Genomic DNA, 15,945 nt, shown 5'->3' with positions numbered 1-15,945 from the left:
TGGTGACTACCTCATGAAGCTCATCAAGAGAATGCCAAGAGTGTGCAAAGCAGTCATTAAAGCAAAAGGTGGCTACTTTGAAGAACCTAGAATATAAGACATATTTTCAGTTGTTTCACACTTTTTTGTTAAGTATATAATTCCACATGTGTTAATTCATAGTTTTGATGCCTTCAGTGTGAATGTACAATTTTCAAAGTCATGAAAATACAGAAAAATCTTTAAATGAGAAGGTGTGTCCAAACTTTTGGTCTGTACTGTACATTGTTTATTTTTTTCCTTTTTCTCCTCTCCTCCTATGTTGTGAAAGTATGGACTTCTGAATATTTCTGCACCCAATATACAAATTTCCCCTTCAATCAATGTAGCAGAACAGAGATTCTTTTTTGGGGGTGTTTACTTTTTCTCCTCCTTGATGCTGCCCAATAAAAGGCAGCATTAAATGGGGGGGAGGGGTGGAAGGAAAAGACCACAGAGAAGGTCAAAACAAGCATTTTCAGCATGATGTGGTAAAACCTGATGTTTCTCACATGACCAATTGATAAGAACTTCTTATCCCCATTGCTTCAGGTCATTACATACCGTTACATACCCGCACGCAACCTCCGATCCTCACAAGATCTCCTTCTCTACTCCCCTCTTATCTCCTCCTCCCACAATCGCATACAAGATTTCTCCCGTGCTTCCCCCCTACTCTGGAACTCTCTACCCCAACGTATCAGACTCTCGCCTACCATGGAAACCTTCAAAAGGAACCTGAAGACTCACCTCTGCCGACAAGCCTACAACCTGCAGTAACCACCGCTCCACCATACCGCTGCATGACCAGCTCTGCCCTCACCTACTGTATCCTCACCCATCCCTTGTAGATTGTGAGCCCTCGCGGGCAGGGTCCTCGCTCCTCCTGTACCAGTCGCTGTCACATTGTGTTCAAGATTATTGTAATTGTTCTTGTATTATACCCCTTTCTCACATGTAAAGCGCCATGGAATAAATGGCGCTATAATAATAAATAATAATAATAATTACAGCAAAAGCAGAGGAGAGCTGTAACGGGGAGTACCAGAGCTGTGAAGAGCATTTTGTTTGTCGCATGCAACACTCTGTACCTATTACATATATCAGGGACATACCATTAATATCCTTCTTATCTTGATATCTGTAGTAGTTCTAGAGAGTTTTATGGAAGTACAGTGGGTGAAATAAGTATTGAACACGTCACCAAGTCTAAGTAAATATATTTCTTTTTCTTTTTTTTTTAAATTTTTTATTTATCAAAGGGCAAAGGCAATACATCCAAATACTGTCATAAAACAGAATAAAACATCCCAAGACATACAAAGGATCACCGCCAGATAACCTCTGGTACCGAACCTTAATCCCCTATTCGTACTGTCCGACATCGTAGAAGCTCACATAAGAACTCCCTAGTACCAAGCATAGGTGGATATATATATCTTAGTGGCCCGAGTGTGGACCTTGTATAACTCAACATGAATGGAATTATATTCAACAACTATAAAAAAAAAATTATTAACTTTCATTGAACAACATCTTTTTATTGCCCCGTTTTTATGTGGTCCTACCCAAATATGGTGAACCGATCTATCCACACTTGTCGATAGGGCCAGAGGCCATAGACTACCGTAAGGCCAGTTTCTGGTCTGAGCCTAAAGCTGGTTATTGAGGAAAGAAGAAAAGAAAAAAAAGGGAAAGATTATAGAGGGCAGAAAGGATATAGAGAAAAGTATAGAAAAGTGAAAGGAAGCAGGAAGGGGGAGGGGAGGGAGGAGCTACAGGGTCAAGGAGAAGGGGAGGGCGGGGGGGGTCAGGGAACGAGGTTAGTCTCCATAGGAAGCTGTTCAATCCCCCAACAGCAATAGAGGATACTCTGTGGAGGCTTTAAAGTCGGACCACTGATACCAGGTGCCAAAGAACTCCGTATAATTATTCATGAGGGACGCAGTCAGATCCTCCATCTGCATCAGGTCATTTATTTTATTCACCCACATGCTAATACTCGGTGGAGAGGGGGACCTCCAGCACTGCGGGAAAAAAGCTCTAGCAGCCATCACCAGAACACGTAAAAGGGAGACTTTGTAAGTCTTCGTCGGGTAGGAGGAAAGTTGGAGCAGAAAAAGCTCCGGACCCAACTTTTGCTCCGTCTTTGTGACTCGTCTTATTATACTCTTTACATCTGCCCAAAAACGATTCAATTTCTCGCAGGCCCAAAAGACATGTAGGAAAGTCCCCTCCTCCTTCCCACACCTCCAACAGGTTGACTCTACAGTTGGGAACATAGAGTGGATCCTCTGGGGGACCCTATACCACCTGGTCAATATTTTGTAGTTCGCCTCTTGGAGGCTGGAGCTAATTGCGGACTTATGGGCCAGGGTCAGAATTCGCTCTCTCTGTTCAGGGGTGAGTTGGATGTGTAAATCTCGTTCCCAACACAGTAGGAAACGTGGTGAAGGTAAGTCCTCCGAATTAACCAGTATGGATTTTATCACCGATAACGAGTGGGAAAGGGGTTCCCGTTCCAAACATATTCTCTCAAATGTAGTGGGTGGGCCTGAAAATAACGAGGCCTCCGGGAGAGATTTCATATAGTGTTTCAACTGCATCATCCTCCAGGGTCCTAGTTGAGACAGTGCTAGTCCCGACCGGATATCTTCCCCTCTCATCCAGGTAGAGTCCCTGATAAACTGTCCCGCTCTGAAGTGACCCTCCACGATCCATGTCCGAAAAATCAGATCTACCAAACCAGGTCCGAAGTCAGGGGATCCGAGGATTGGGGTCAGGGGTGATGGGTAAGGAATTAAACGTGATCGTATCTGTGTAGAGGAACAACATCGCAAGGTAGAACTAATAGTAGGGCGGGCTTTCAAGCCAAGGTCAGCAATGCTAGGCAACCACGGAAGGGCCTGCAAGGGGATGTCCGTGAAGCTCTGCTCTATGCCCACCCATTGTTTAGTCAAACCATTTCTGCACCAGTCTACTACCCTAACCAGTTGTGCGGAAGCATAATAAGTTTTCAGGTCCGGAAGACCCAAGCCCCCTTTTGACTTTTGTCTGCACAACATGGATCTGGCCAATCTGACCGGTTTTCCTGTCCAAATAAATCTGGTTTGAAGAGAGGAGAACTCCCTAAAAAAGGATTCTGGGACCCTAATTGGGATTGCCTGTATGAGGTAGAGGGCCCGCGGAAGAGCGTTCATTTTCAAGATTTCACACTTTCCAAACCAAGTAAAATGACCCTTTGACCATCTAAGACAGTCCTCCCGCAACTTCTTCAATAGAGGCACAAAATTCGCTCCATACATCAGGTCCAAGTCAGCTGTCAAATTAATTCCCAGATATTTTAAGGAGGACCCCGCCCAACGAAACTTAAAGCTCGACCGAAGGCTCGTCATCGTTTTATCAGGAAGATTTATATTGAGAGCCTCTGATTTGGACCAGTTTATCTTAAAGTTGGACAAAGCTGAATATCTGTCCAGCTCGGACAACAGGCACGGGAGAGAGACCACTGGGTTGAAAAATAAGAGGTCGTCAGCATAAGATGCTATTTTATGAGAGGTTACTCGGGCTCTCGGAGCCGTCACGTCTGGGTTACTTCTTATGTGGCGTAGGAGGGGCTCCAGTGTCAGAATAAATATCAAAGGTGAAAGGGGGCAACCTTGTCGCGTGCCATTGAAAATTGGAAAACTTTCCGATTGCACTCCATTTACTCTGACACAGGCTGATGGACAACTATAAAGCGCCTCAATCCAGCGCGACATAGAAGGTTTTAGTCCTATAAATCTTAGTACTTCTCTCATAAAATCCCAATTGACCCAGTCAAATGCCTTTTCGGCGTAGAAAGTAATTGCAGTGGAATACTGTCTGATTTCGACCTATAGATAAGGTTCAGGGCCTTCACAGTATTGTCCCGAGCCTCTCTCCCCCGCATGAAGCCCGCCTGCTCTGGATGGACTATGTCTCCCATAAGGCGAGATAATCTAGATAATCTATTTGCCAGGATTCTGGTGAATAATTTCAGATCTGCATTAAGGAGGGATATTGGACGATAGCTGGTGCAGTTTAAGGGATCTTTACCCTCTTTAGGAATAACCACTATGTTAGCCCTAAGGGCATCCCCAGGGAGCACAGCGTCCGAAGCGGCCGCAACATTGTTAAAGGCAGATAGAAAGGGGGATGAAAGCTTTGGAAGCAGCTTTTTGTAATATTCCACCCGAAGGCCATCAGGACCAGGAGCCTTACCGTTAGGCGACTGGCGTACAGCCTCCAACAATTCCTTTTCCGATATGGGGTTCTCCAATGCGTTTAAATTGCTTTCTGAAATTTTAGGCAGACCTGAACTTTCAATGTATGCTCTCATCTGTAGTCTAGTAGCATTACAGCCGCCCGTGGAGGCCGCACCCCCAATGGAATAGAGCCTGGCGTAATAATCCCTAAAGGCTGAGGCAATCTCGAGTGGAGTGGATACCACTTTGTTTCCAGCATCCAGGACCTGGGGGACAAAACCCATCGCCCGCTGCGTTCGCAAGGCCCTAGCCAAAGTCTTGCTAGATTTATTCCCGAATTCATAAAAGTGTCTCCGACACCTGGCCGGGGAAGCCTTAGCTCTAGACATCAGTATCGCCTTCAAACGCTCTCGTCCCTGCAGGAGAAGTGCAAGAGTCTGAGGATCTTGTCGGGCCTTGTGACTCGTCTCTAGCCTATGAATCTCTGCCACTAAGCCCTCCACCTCTCGCTCCCTCTCTCTCTTCAAACGCGCCCCATGCGTTATAAACACACCTCCGATCACACATCTGTGTGCCTACCACACCACATTGGGCGAGCTGGCCGTCCCCACGTTGTACAGAAAATAGTCTTTTAAGGAGGAAGCTACGTCTGTCATTACCATGTCGTCCGCTAGTAGGGAGGAGTTCAGAACCCAATGATTACTTTTCACCTTGTAGCCCGTCATAGCTATAGTAAGTGTCACCAATGCATGGTCGGAGAATGTGATCGGATCAATGGTCACATCTAACAGGGAACTCAGGTCTGAATGTTGCAGGAAAAAGTAGTCCAGACGTGAATAGACATCATGTGCACTTGAGTAAAAAGTGTAATCCCTATCCCCAGGGTGTGTCAATCTCCAAGTGTCTATAAATTGATGTTCGTATAGGCTTCTCTTTATCCGCTTCAGAGCGGCTAAAGACATTCCTGCGGAGCCCACAGAGGCATCCCGTAACGGGTCGAGTACAAAATTGAGGTCTCCCCCTATCACCACCCTACCCTCCCCAAATGCTTCTATCTGTTCAAGGTATCCGAGTAACGAGGGACATTGCTTCGTGTTAGGCAGATAAAGAGAGACAAATGTGAATAGCTGAGAGTCTACTTTCCCCTTGAGCATTGCCAGTCTCCCCTCCTGGTCTGATCGGAATTCAATTGGCTCCCAGCCCAGTGAACCGGAAATCAAAATGGCGGTCCTTTAGATCTGGGATCATCTGACGGGGAGTGGTATACAGTAGGATATCTTTTGTCTGACAATTTAAACGGTTTATGGGTCGTGTAGTGCGTCTCCTGTAAAAAGACCACATGTAATTTTTTTTCCCTAAAAGGTGCAGAAGTACCGATCGCTTACCTGGACTATGTAGGCCTTTCACTTTGAGAGTACCTATCTTAAGTTCCGATGGCAGGATCCTGGTATTGGTCTCCATTGTGAACTAAGGATGCAGGAGAGACCTCAGGGAATGAGGGGGGAAGGAGGGGAACAGCAGAAAAGTATAGTCCGGGGATCGATCAGCAGGAGAAAAGAGAGGGGGGGGACAGCAAAGAAGAGGTAGAGTAGAAATAAAGAAAGGAGAAATGCAAAATGAAAAAAGAAAGAGAGAAAGAGAAAATAAAATGCAGAAGTTAGTGGTAGAAAAAGCTTATATCAAGCTTGCAGACTTCGGTACCGGCCTGAGTCTGCAATAGGGAAACGGGAGATCGGGTAAATCATCACCGTGCAGTGATTGGACCCCCCAAGCCCAGAGATATTTTTTTCCCCACGTCTAGGGGTGATCCCCAGCAGCCTGTCTAGGCCACTGGTCTCCCCGACTGGAAGTCATAGTCTGCCGCCTATATATCTTGAGCAGTATTAGCCCCGCCTCTAGACAAGAGACAATTGTACATGACTATATAATATTCTATTGGAACTCACGTATTAGACAGTCAGTAGTATGTAGAAGGGAGAACCCATATCTATATCTATGCTGCCCCAATACCTAGTAAACCCCTGGAACTATATAAACAAAAATCACATAAGTAATACAAAAGCCATGTGGGTATCTAGGCAGGAGGCAAATGAAATCAACAACATGTATAACATATGACCGACCCTGAAGGGTCAAGGACTCTGTAAGAATTCAAAGTCCAGAGAAACAGGACAACAGGCATCCCTCGACTTCTCTCAAGTGGGAGTGACATCCTCCTCCCTAGCGCTCGACGGCTCCCTATCCGATGCCCGACGACATCTCCTCTGGGGGAGTCTGGGGGGTCGTCCTCTGTTGCTCCCCCCCCGAAGGGGGCCGTAGTCCCCCGGTCGTATTGTCAGCCAGTCCGGAACATCAATAGGATCCGTATCCAAGAATCGAAACAAGTCCGAAAGTTCGTGGTGTTTTTTGAGGAGAAAGTTATCTGTGCCCTTGCATATGATCACATGAAAGGGGTGCCCCCAACGATAGGATGCTCCCTCCTCCTTGATTTTGACCAATAGGGAGTATAGAGCTCTTCTCATTGCTAGGGTGCGACTTGAGATATCTGGGAATAGTTTGATCTTGGTCCCGTCGAGCTCCACAGGACCATGTGCCCATGCTTTTTGTATTATAGTGTCCTTGTCGGTAAAATAGTGGAGACGGCACAGGACATCTCTGGGGGGGTCAAGCGAGCCCGGACCTGGGCGGAAGACCCAGTGAACACGGTCAAAGGGACAAGGCGAATTTTCTGGGCGCTCTAAGACTTTATTAAATAGCACCCTGACAGTATCCTGCAGTGTGGAGGACGGCCAGTCCTCTGGGAGACCTTTAAGCCTTATATTGTTTCTTCTATCTCGGTTCTGTTGGTCATCAAGGAGAAAATATAGGTCGTTCATTTGTGCATCAGCGTCCTCAGCTCGCTCCTCCAAAGCCTGGATTCTGCGTTCCAGGGAGAGGTGGGCCGTTTCAGAGTCGGTCACTCTGGTTTTCACAGTGTTCAAGTCCTCCCGTACAGTCTCTATCTCCTGTCTATAGGACTGCTCCAGCTTGGAGATAGCGAGATCCAGATCTGCCTTGGTTGGGAGAGCCAGAATCAAATCTTTTATAGCCTGAAAGTTTTTGGACTCTCCTGATCCCCTGAAGTTCGGGGGCAAGCTGGGCGCCCTCTCTTCTCCCCCCACGTGTCTCTCATGGATCTCCATCCCTACATCGTCAGAGGGTCCAGGCTTATGAAAGTCAGAGGCCAAGGGAGTTCTGGGGGATATGGGGCAGAAATCCCCATCCTCATGTGCCATTATAGTGCCCTCCAGGCTGTCTGTCTCAGGGCAGGCCTCCTCCATATGGACACCTATAAGTGATGTCTGCGTGAGAGGAATCGCGATTTCCGCTCCCTTCTCTCGGCCTCCCCCTGGGACTTCCCTCTCCCGCTCCCCGGCAGTGAGCAGTGGGGTTCCCGTGGGGTTCGTCCGGCTAGGTGTACTCACAGGACTGTCTCCTGGCCCTGACGGCTGTGCCCGGCATCCACCCGCCGCTCCGCGCTCTCCTCTCTTATCCTTAGCGGCAGCCTTCAGGGGAGAAGGACGCTGCGGCTTCGGCACCATTTTCCCCGCCAGCTCCGAGCGCCTGGAATCTGGAGGGCCGGAGAAGAATCCCGCTCTGGAGCTTCGTGAGCGGGAGCCCAAGGAGGCAGCGGAGGAAGGCTCCAGAGTGTGAGTCTTCCGTCTAGGCGGCATAGAGCAAGTTACTGCAGGCAGTATTTGTAGTTAAAATCCGGGCTTGAGGGGAGCTCAGGCGACGTGCGTCCTCACTCCATGGCAGTCAGGCCCCGCCCCCTAAATATATTTCTAAAGGTGCTATTGACATGAAATTCTCACCAGATGTTGGTAACAACTCATCCAATCCACAGAGGCAAAGAAATAAAATCATAGATGTCCATAAATTAAGTTGTTATGTGTAATAATGAGAAATGACACAGGGAAAAATTATTGAACACGTGAAGGAATAGAGGTGCAAAAAGCGATGGGAAGACACCAGGTGAAATCTATCAGCAACTGGAAAGCAATCCTGACACTTAAAGGGGTTGTCCACTACTTTATATCCCCCCGCTCATGTATCCCCCCGGGGCCCCTAAGACTTCTTGTAAATACCTTCTGTTGCTGATAATGCCTATGAGCGGCGCTATCACTGGCCGCTCACAGGCATCACGTGACCCCCGGCTGCAGCCAGCGCTGACATCTGCTGATGTCACGACAAGTGCTGGCAGCAGCCGGGGGGTCACGATCTTCCTGGTTCCACGATGGATGCCAGGCTGTGGGCAGGGTTACCCCGCATGTCACACCCAGCATCCACTGCGCGCTCTGCCTCTAACCATTCATTGGGAAAGCGCTCGGTGGATGCTGGGTGTGACGCGGGGGGTAACCCCACCCACAACCCAGCAGCCACCGCGGGGACCCCAGCGCTGAGTCACGCCTCACTTGTCGTGACGTCAGTGCGAGGTCACGTGATGCCTGTGAGCGGCGACCGATAGCACGGCTTACAAGCATTATCAGCAACAGAAGGTATTTACAAGAAGTCTTAGGGGCCCCGGGGGGATACATTGGGGGGGGGGGAATAATGTAGTGGACAACTTCTTTAATGAAAAATAATATCAGCTGGTTCAACTGATGTCTATAAAAAGGTGTCTCATTACCAAGAAACATATCATGATGGGTAAAATCAGTGAGCTGTCTCAAGATCTTCACAACCTTATTGTTGCAAAACATCCTGATGGCATTGGTGGGCAATATGAAAATCATACCTGAAACCATATAAAAAGGGGAAAAGTTGACTCAGTCTTTGCATTGTGTGTCTGTGTGTGCCACACTAAGCCTAAAGACCAGAAAAAGGAGAAGAGAACTGTCTGGGGACTTGAGAACTAAAATTGTTGAAAAATATCAACAATATCAAGGTTACAAGTCCATCTCCAGAGATCTTGATGTTCCTTTGTCGACGGTGCGCAACATAATAAAGAAGTTTACAACCCATGGCACTGTATCTAATCTCCCTGGGTGTGGACGGCAGAGGAAAATTGATGAACGGTTGCAACGCAGGATAGCATGATGGTGGATAAGCAGCCCCAATCAAGTTCCAAAGAAATTCAAGCTGTAAGGCAGGCTCATGGTGCATCAGACCTTATTTACTAATAAATTCATTTTTTGGACACTACAGTTGGATCCATAATAGCATTTTAATTGCATCCAATATGATTCACTAATCATATCATAAGCAGGATGATATGAACACGAGTTTACATCGGTGGCAGTAGGCAAATAAATCTATGATAACAAGGTCATCAGAATGTCATAGACAGGATGCAGCTCTCACACAGAGAACCTCACAGGGAGTGTCACAAGACCTAGGACCACCCAGAAAGCATCAGTAGCAGAACAGATTAATTACCTGATTACTGCTGAACTTGAGAAAATATAGAAATTTTGCGTTTTGTCTGCTCAGAAAAACAATGGAAACGGACGCAAAGAGTTAAATTGTTGGTCATTAGGAAGGACTGAGTCCTGTAAGTGCAATTATTTGTCATCTATATAGAGGATCTCAAGCGTGAACAACTGTTTGGTTTACAGATTAGTGTTAGATGGATCCCAATCAACACATCCTGCTCCCGCTCCTTTGAATGGTAGACAAAAAGACTTCATTCTCGTTAATTATAAGCAATAACAACAATGGTTCATAACCGGGTCAGGCAATTCATCTATGTTAGAGCACTGTACATGGCTGGCTTCAAAGAGATGCATGATATAAGCGCCTCTATTATCATCCAAACAAAAGTGTCAATAAATCCCAGCGAGTCCTGAATAACTGTGGGAGTAGAGAAATCTGCATTGTGGAGAGGAATTCACCAGGGCAGCAACACAGTGATCCAAACATAAACTAATGTGGGACTCAACAAAGTCAAGTGATTCTTCTACCATTATAGGAATATTCTCTAGAATAGATACATATCAATATTTCTGAACAACTCTTCTGTCTATGGGAAGATCTGCAAATGTCATGGACCAAAGTGCTTGAACCAAACAAGAGCTTCACCTTAAATGAATAAGTATATGAAAAGCATAAATAAAGAGAATATTAAGAAACTCCATGAAAATAAATGGCCATAAGGAATATATATGTATTTATCTAAATCCCTGTCCATCATGGACTGGGTCCTTTGCAGAGTGGGCAAGAAAGCATAAATACATATGAGAAAAAAGGAGATGATTAAGAGTGTGAAGAACTGGCATCGCTCCCTGAAAAAAAGACTTGCAACCTGATAAACCTCAAAAAGTGGGCTCCATGATAGGGCATAAATGTAAACACACTTGGCCATAGAAAGGAATTTAGTTACATAATAGACCTATTTGGACCCATATCCCCAATACCTCTAATACACTGTTACAATACTGGCGTAGTACTGCTGGAAACCAGTGGCTGAAGGAGCACGAGGAGGAACAGCAAGTGGTAGAAGTTCTTGGAGTATAGCAAATGAGTTGTAGCAAACAATCTGTAGATAGGTGAGAACAGTCTGGGTAAGAATGTTCAAGAGCTGGAGACTGGAACGAGGCTAACAGCTAGACACAATACTCAAGCAATGAGTGAGAGATCCATGCGGCTTTAAGTAGGCCCAAACAGGAAACAAGATGGATCCCACAGGTTCAGAATCTGCCATCTTAGTAAAGGGCAATTGCAGAACACAACAGCAGCCTCCAGTGGTAAGGAGTGCAGCACAATTATTAAGATGAACAATAGCAGCCACTAGTGGTCAGACTGTAGAAGGACAACAGGAATTCTGACATACACAAAGTTCCAAAGAACAGAATTGACCTTAGACTCATACAAGTGTATGAGAAATTGCCCATTGTTCAGCCAGAAAAAAAAGTCATCCATATGTCAGCTATATGTCCAAGTTTGACTTCCGTATGACATCCATTTTTACATCAACAATTAAAAAAAATAATACAAGGCCTACCAAAGATTTTTTTTGTAATCTTTACTCTGAATTCATTATAAAAAAAATGTCATGCAGATGGGGGTCAATATAGCATTCTTTCTTTTTTTGTGCATCCATTGAAATCTATAGGTAACATTGGTCCATGGGACCCATAACGATGACTGTGCCTTTTTAACTCGTCTTTTTGGGGAAAAATGTCCTACTTTGATTCACCAATACAAGTCAATGGTCATATGAAAATAAAAACCCAGAGCACGGATAACACTCTTTGTATTTGAGCAGGTACAGACTTGCGTATTTTTGGTCCGAGTGCGATCTGGCAATACCTCAGATCGTACTCAGACCAAAATTAGTATATGAAGCCGGATTACACTTGGCCATGCAAGTCAATAAGTCTGTGGAAACCATCAGACTGCACTTGGATGACATCTGAGTGCAGTCCAATTTCCACAGACTGACAGAATGGAAATTTGCTTTACATGTCTGTAGGTTGAACTGTTCTAGGAACAATTGTCCATGCCTATTTGGTTATGGACATAGAAATTGAGTGACTAGTTGCACTGATATACTTGAATGTATTTTACTAATACCTCCTATATATACTCTTGTCACTTTATATTTATCTATATACTTGATTGGGGCCCCCTACAGTTACTCACCCACCAATCTGTCTGTATTTGGGTTTTTTTAATATGTCTTGTCTTAAACTATTTTCTTATCAATAAAGATTATTCATTTTTATTTATTGTGTGATTACTATAGTCCGGGCACATTTTTGTTTTTGGTATTCTTTTGGATCTTAGTGCATTTTGGGACACTTTACCCATACGTGGGTTTACAAGTATATGATGTTTATGCTCACATTCTGATCAGCTTTTGATACTCGACCTGATTGTCTCGGAAACGAGAATACACGATCGTCTGCACCTGTCTTTTACTGCTTAGTGGTTAGAAAAAAATAAGATTTGTTTTTCATACAAGAGGTCTAAGGGGTAACGTTTCTCCTTATGGAGAGTGACACACCAGCTCTGGCACATCAAGGTAAGGAGGCTTATTCGCCATGCAATGCTCCTCTGGGAAATTTAATATGCAAATTGCCTCTTCAGAGAAAAGGTGACTTGTGACTTGTAGGATTCCATAAGTAGAAACGTTACCCCTTAGACCTCAGTCCAGAGCCTCTCACCCAAATCAGTTATCATACTTTGCACTGACGAGGGGCAACAGCCCTTACACATGGTAAGGTTTTTAATATTAGACAGAGTAGGACTATCCGGAATGTGGTCGACTTGCCGTTATGGGATAGCTTTCATGCTATTTTTGATCAAAAACAGTGTTACTAAGAACCCTATTTTATTTAAATGCACTTTTGCTTTTTATTTATTTACAGCAGAGTTTATGTTCATTTTGCTTTTTGTAGTTTTTTTCTGATTTATGGCCATTGAGAACATGCATTTATGTGCTGCATGCATACAAACTTAACCAAGCTCAAATTTTGTGTTTTTATAGTGATGATAATGTATGTAAAGCCCTACGGAATATGATGGCGCTATATAACCATAGTATAATAAAAAAATAATAAATTCCCACATTTAGGCTTAGTTCATGTGTTGTCCATTGGGGATAAGATTGGTGCAATTGCTCTGATTGATTTCATAATTAAAACAACAAACAACATTTTATTGCAGCTTTTTTTTTAATTTAAATTTTTTAAATATGCAATTTTCATAATTAAGTCCCTGAAGAAAAAAAAAACAGAAAATCACTAGCCCTAAAATCATCTACATAATGTACTAAATAGAAAATAAGCTTTTCCATTCTACTCAGAACTAACATCTGGATAGCTACATTTTTAGCACTGCTACAAGCAAGGAACGAATGTTAAGACTGTGGCCACCACCTCTCTGATGCTCTAAGAATAAATCCGCAATATAGGGTCATTGTTCTACACAGTAGATCTGGGCACTGTGGCGACTTTGCTGGTTTAAATTTTCTCTTCTCAGTAAGTAAAAGCACGCCATTCAGAAGCAGGATTTTGGTGGCATCTATTGTAAGCCTACATGGGACCTTTCAAACCCATACATTATTTTTTAAGCAGTCCAGCTGTGAACAAAAGATCTAATCCTCGATGCATGCAGAGGAGGTGCTGAAAAGCTCAATGGGACTTGACAATACTCTGCTGCACCATGTGAACAGTTTTCTCTTTCAAGTGCTGCCAAAGGTGCTGGGGTGGCGCAGCCAATGATTTAAGGTCACATTTTGACAGTCAGAGAAAAAAGTGTCCTTAAATGACTCGCACTGAGTATAAATACAGGATAGTATGAACCAATTAACAAAGTGAGGGCAATCCTTTCAGTATCCACTTTCTATAGTCTGTGGTGTGAAGAACGTAATTATATGCATGCCTTTTTTCTTCAAACTGTAAGAACATACAGTGCAGGGTCTACAGGTCCCCTGCATTATCTCATCTCGCATGTATTCACTGACAGACAAAGCTGCCATCTGCGCCCAGGAACCTACATACCCCATACATGACAATTTTCATTATAGCTTGTATCATTGAAAAATGTATATAATGTAAATAATGTTGCTATACATTATTTATACCCAATCCACATTTGTAATTTAACATTTGTCTAATAGCTTCACTAAAAAGAGTAAAATACAATATATATACATATATACAACCCCTGGCAAAAATTATGGAATCGCCAGGCTTGGAGGATGTTCATTCAGTTGTTTAATGTTGTTGAAAAAAAGCAGATCACAGACATGGCACAAAACTAAAGTAATTTCAAATGGTTACTTTAGGTAACTTTAAGAAACAGTAAAAGAAATCAAGATTAAAAATGTGGTACTCAGTAAGGGTAATTTTTTTAAGACCAAGCAGAGGGAAAAAATTATGGAATCACTCAATTCTGAGGAAAAAATTATGGAATCACCCTGTAAATTTTCATTTCCAAAAATAACACCTGCATCAAATTAGATCTGCTCGTTAGTCTGCATCTAAAAAGGAGTGATCATACCTTGGAGAGCTGTTGCACTAAGTGGACTGACATGAATCATGGCTCCAACACGAGAGATGTCAATTGAAACAAAGGAGAGGATTATCAAACTCTTAAAAGAAGGTAAATCATCACGCAATGTTGCAAAAGATGTTGGTTGTTCACAGTCAGCTGTGTCTAAATCTGGACCAAATACAAACAACATGGGAAGGTTGTTAAAGGCAAACATACTGGTAGACCAAGGAAGACAAAGCGTCAAGACGGGAAACTTAAAGCAATATGTCTCCAAAACAGGAAATGCGCAACAAAACAAATGAGGAACGAATGGGAGGAAACTGGAGTCAATGTCTGTGACCGAACTGTAAGAAACCGCCTAAAGGAAATGGGATTTACATACAGAAAAGCTAAAATAAGCCATCATTAACACCTAAACAGAAAAAAAACAAGGTTACAATGGGCTAAGGAAAAGCAATCGTGGATTGTGGATGACTGGCTGAAAGTTATGTTCAGTGATGAATCGCGAATCTGCATTAGGTGATGATGCTGGAACTTTTGTTTGGTGCCATTCCAATGAGATTTATAAAGATGACTGCATGGAGAGAACATGCAAATTTCCACAGTCATTGATGATATGGGGCTGCATGTCAGGTAAAGGCACTGGGGAGACAGCTGTCCAGTGGCATACCGCCCATAGAGGCAGACCACGCGACTGCTATGGGGCCCCAGCGTTCAGGGGGCCCGGAGCCGGCTGCTCTGTCCATAGACATGCCCCTCTAGATCACTGCGCTGTGTGCACAGCAGAGAGGAGCTGATCACCCGGAGCGTGGTGATCATTGGAGCCTGGCTAATGGAGACAGAGGGAGCCGTCCTGGATGCAGGGGTGACACTCAGCTCACACTGCAGGTTAGCAGGGCAGCGCTGGGCTCTCTGTGTGAAATGACTCAGTCAGATGAGTTTCCACCTGCATGCTGATTGTTGGATGTGAAGGTGTTAAGGCAGGGGGAGGGGTCATAAATAGAATTCTGCTAACTATTTACAGGTTTATGGGGAGGAGGGCTGTGATTGTGCACTAAGAGAGTCAGGAAGCCTCCTTCACACCGAGCTAGAGCTACTGTCACACTGTCCTGTGTTGGTCACAAAAAAGCTTGAGGAGGAACTTCTGGGATTACAGCTGAACATTAATAAATTGTATAAATTACTGATTTACACACATTTATCTGCACGGCAGCTCATGCTCTCCTAGTCAGGACTTGTAAGGGTCTGTGGGGTCTTATACTGTGATGGGGACTACTGAAAGGGGGTCATCATATGATGTGGGGGGCTTGTGGCGACCATCATATTGTGGTGGGGACTACTGTGAGGGCCAATATTATTTATTTATTTTACTCACTGTATTTTTCGGATTATAAGTCACACTCCCCCCCCCCCCCCCCATTTGGAAGGAAAAATGGTGTGCGTCTTATAATGAAAAGTTATGGTTACTTGGGGGGTGGCGTCGCATAGGGGTCCCAAACACAGGAGGTTGGCGGCGGCTGCCACAGTAGCGGGGCGATTCTTCGGCCCCGCCCTCAGAAGAAATGTCAGTGATTCAAGGCAGTGGTGGTGGCGGCGGGAGCTGGCCGAGTTCTCTAGAGATCTCGATCTGCGCATGCTCCGGCGGCCATTTTACAAAAGCACAGCGCAGGGCTGGGTACCTCGCTTCCACTCACCGCCAACTTCTGAGGACAGGGCCACA

This window comes from Phyllobates terribilis, unplaced genomic scaffold (assembly GCF_046119375.1).
Source record: "Phyllobates terribilis strain yellow unplaced genomic scaffold, ASM4611937v1 Scaffold_3__8_contigs__length_932513732, whole genome shotgun sequence".
Classification (NCBI taxonomy): Eukaryota; Metazoa; Chordata; class Amphibia; order Anura; family Dendrobatidae; genus Phyllobates; species Phyllobates terribilis.
The sequence above is the reverse complement of the archived record's forward strand: the minus strand, read 5'-3'. Positions refer to the sequence as shown.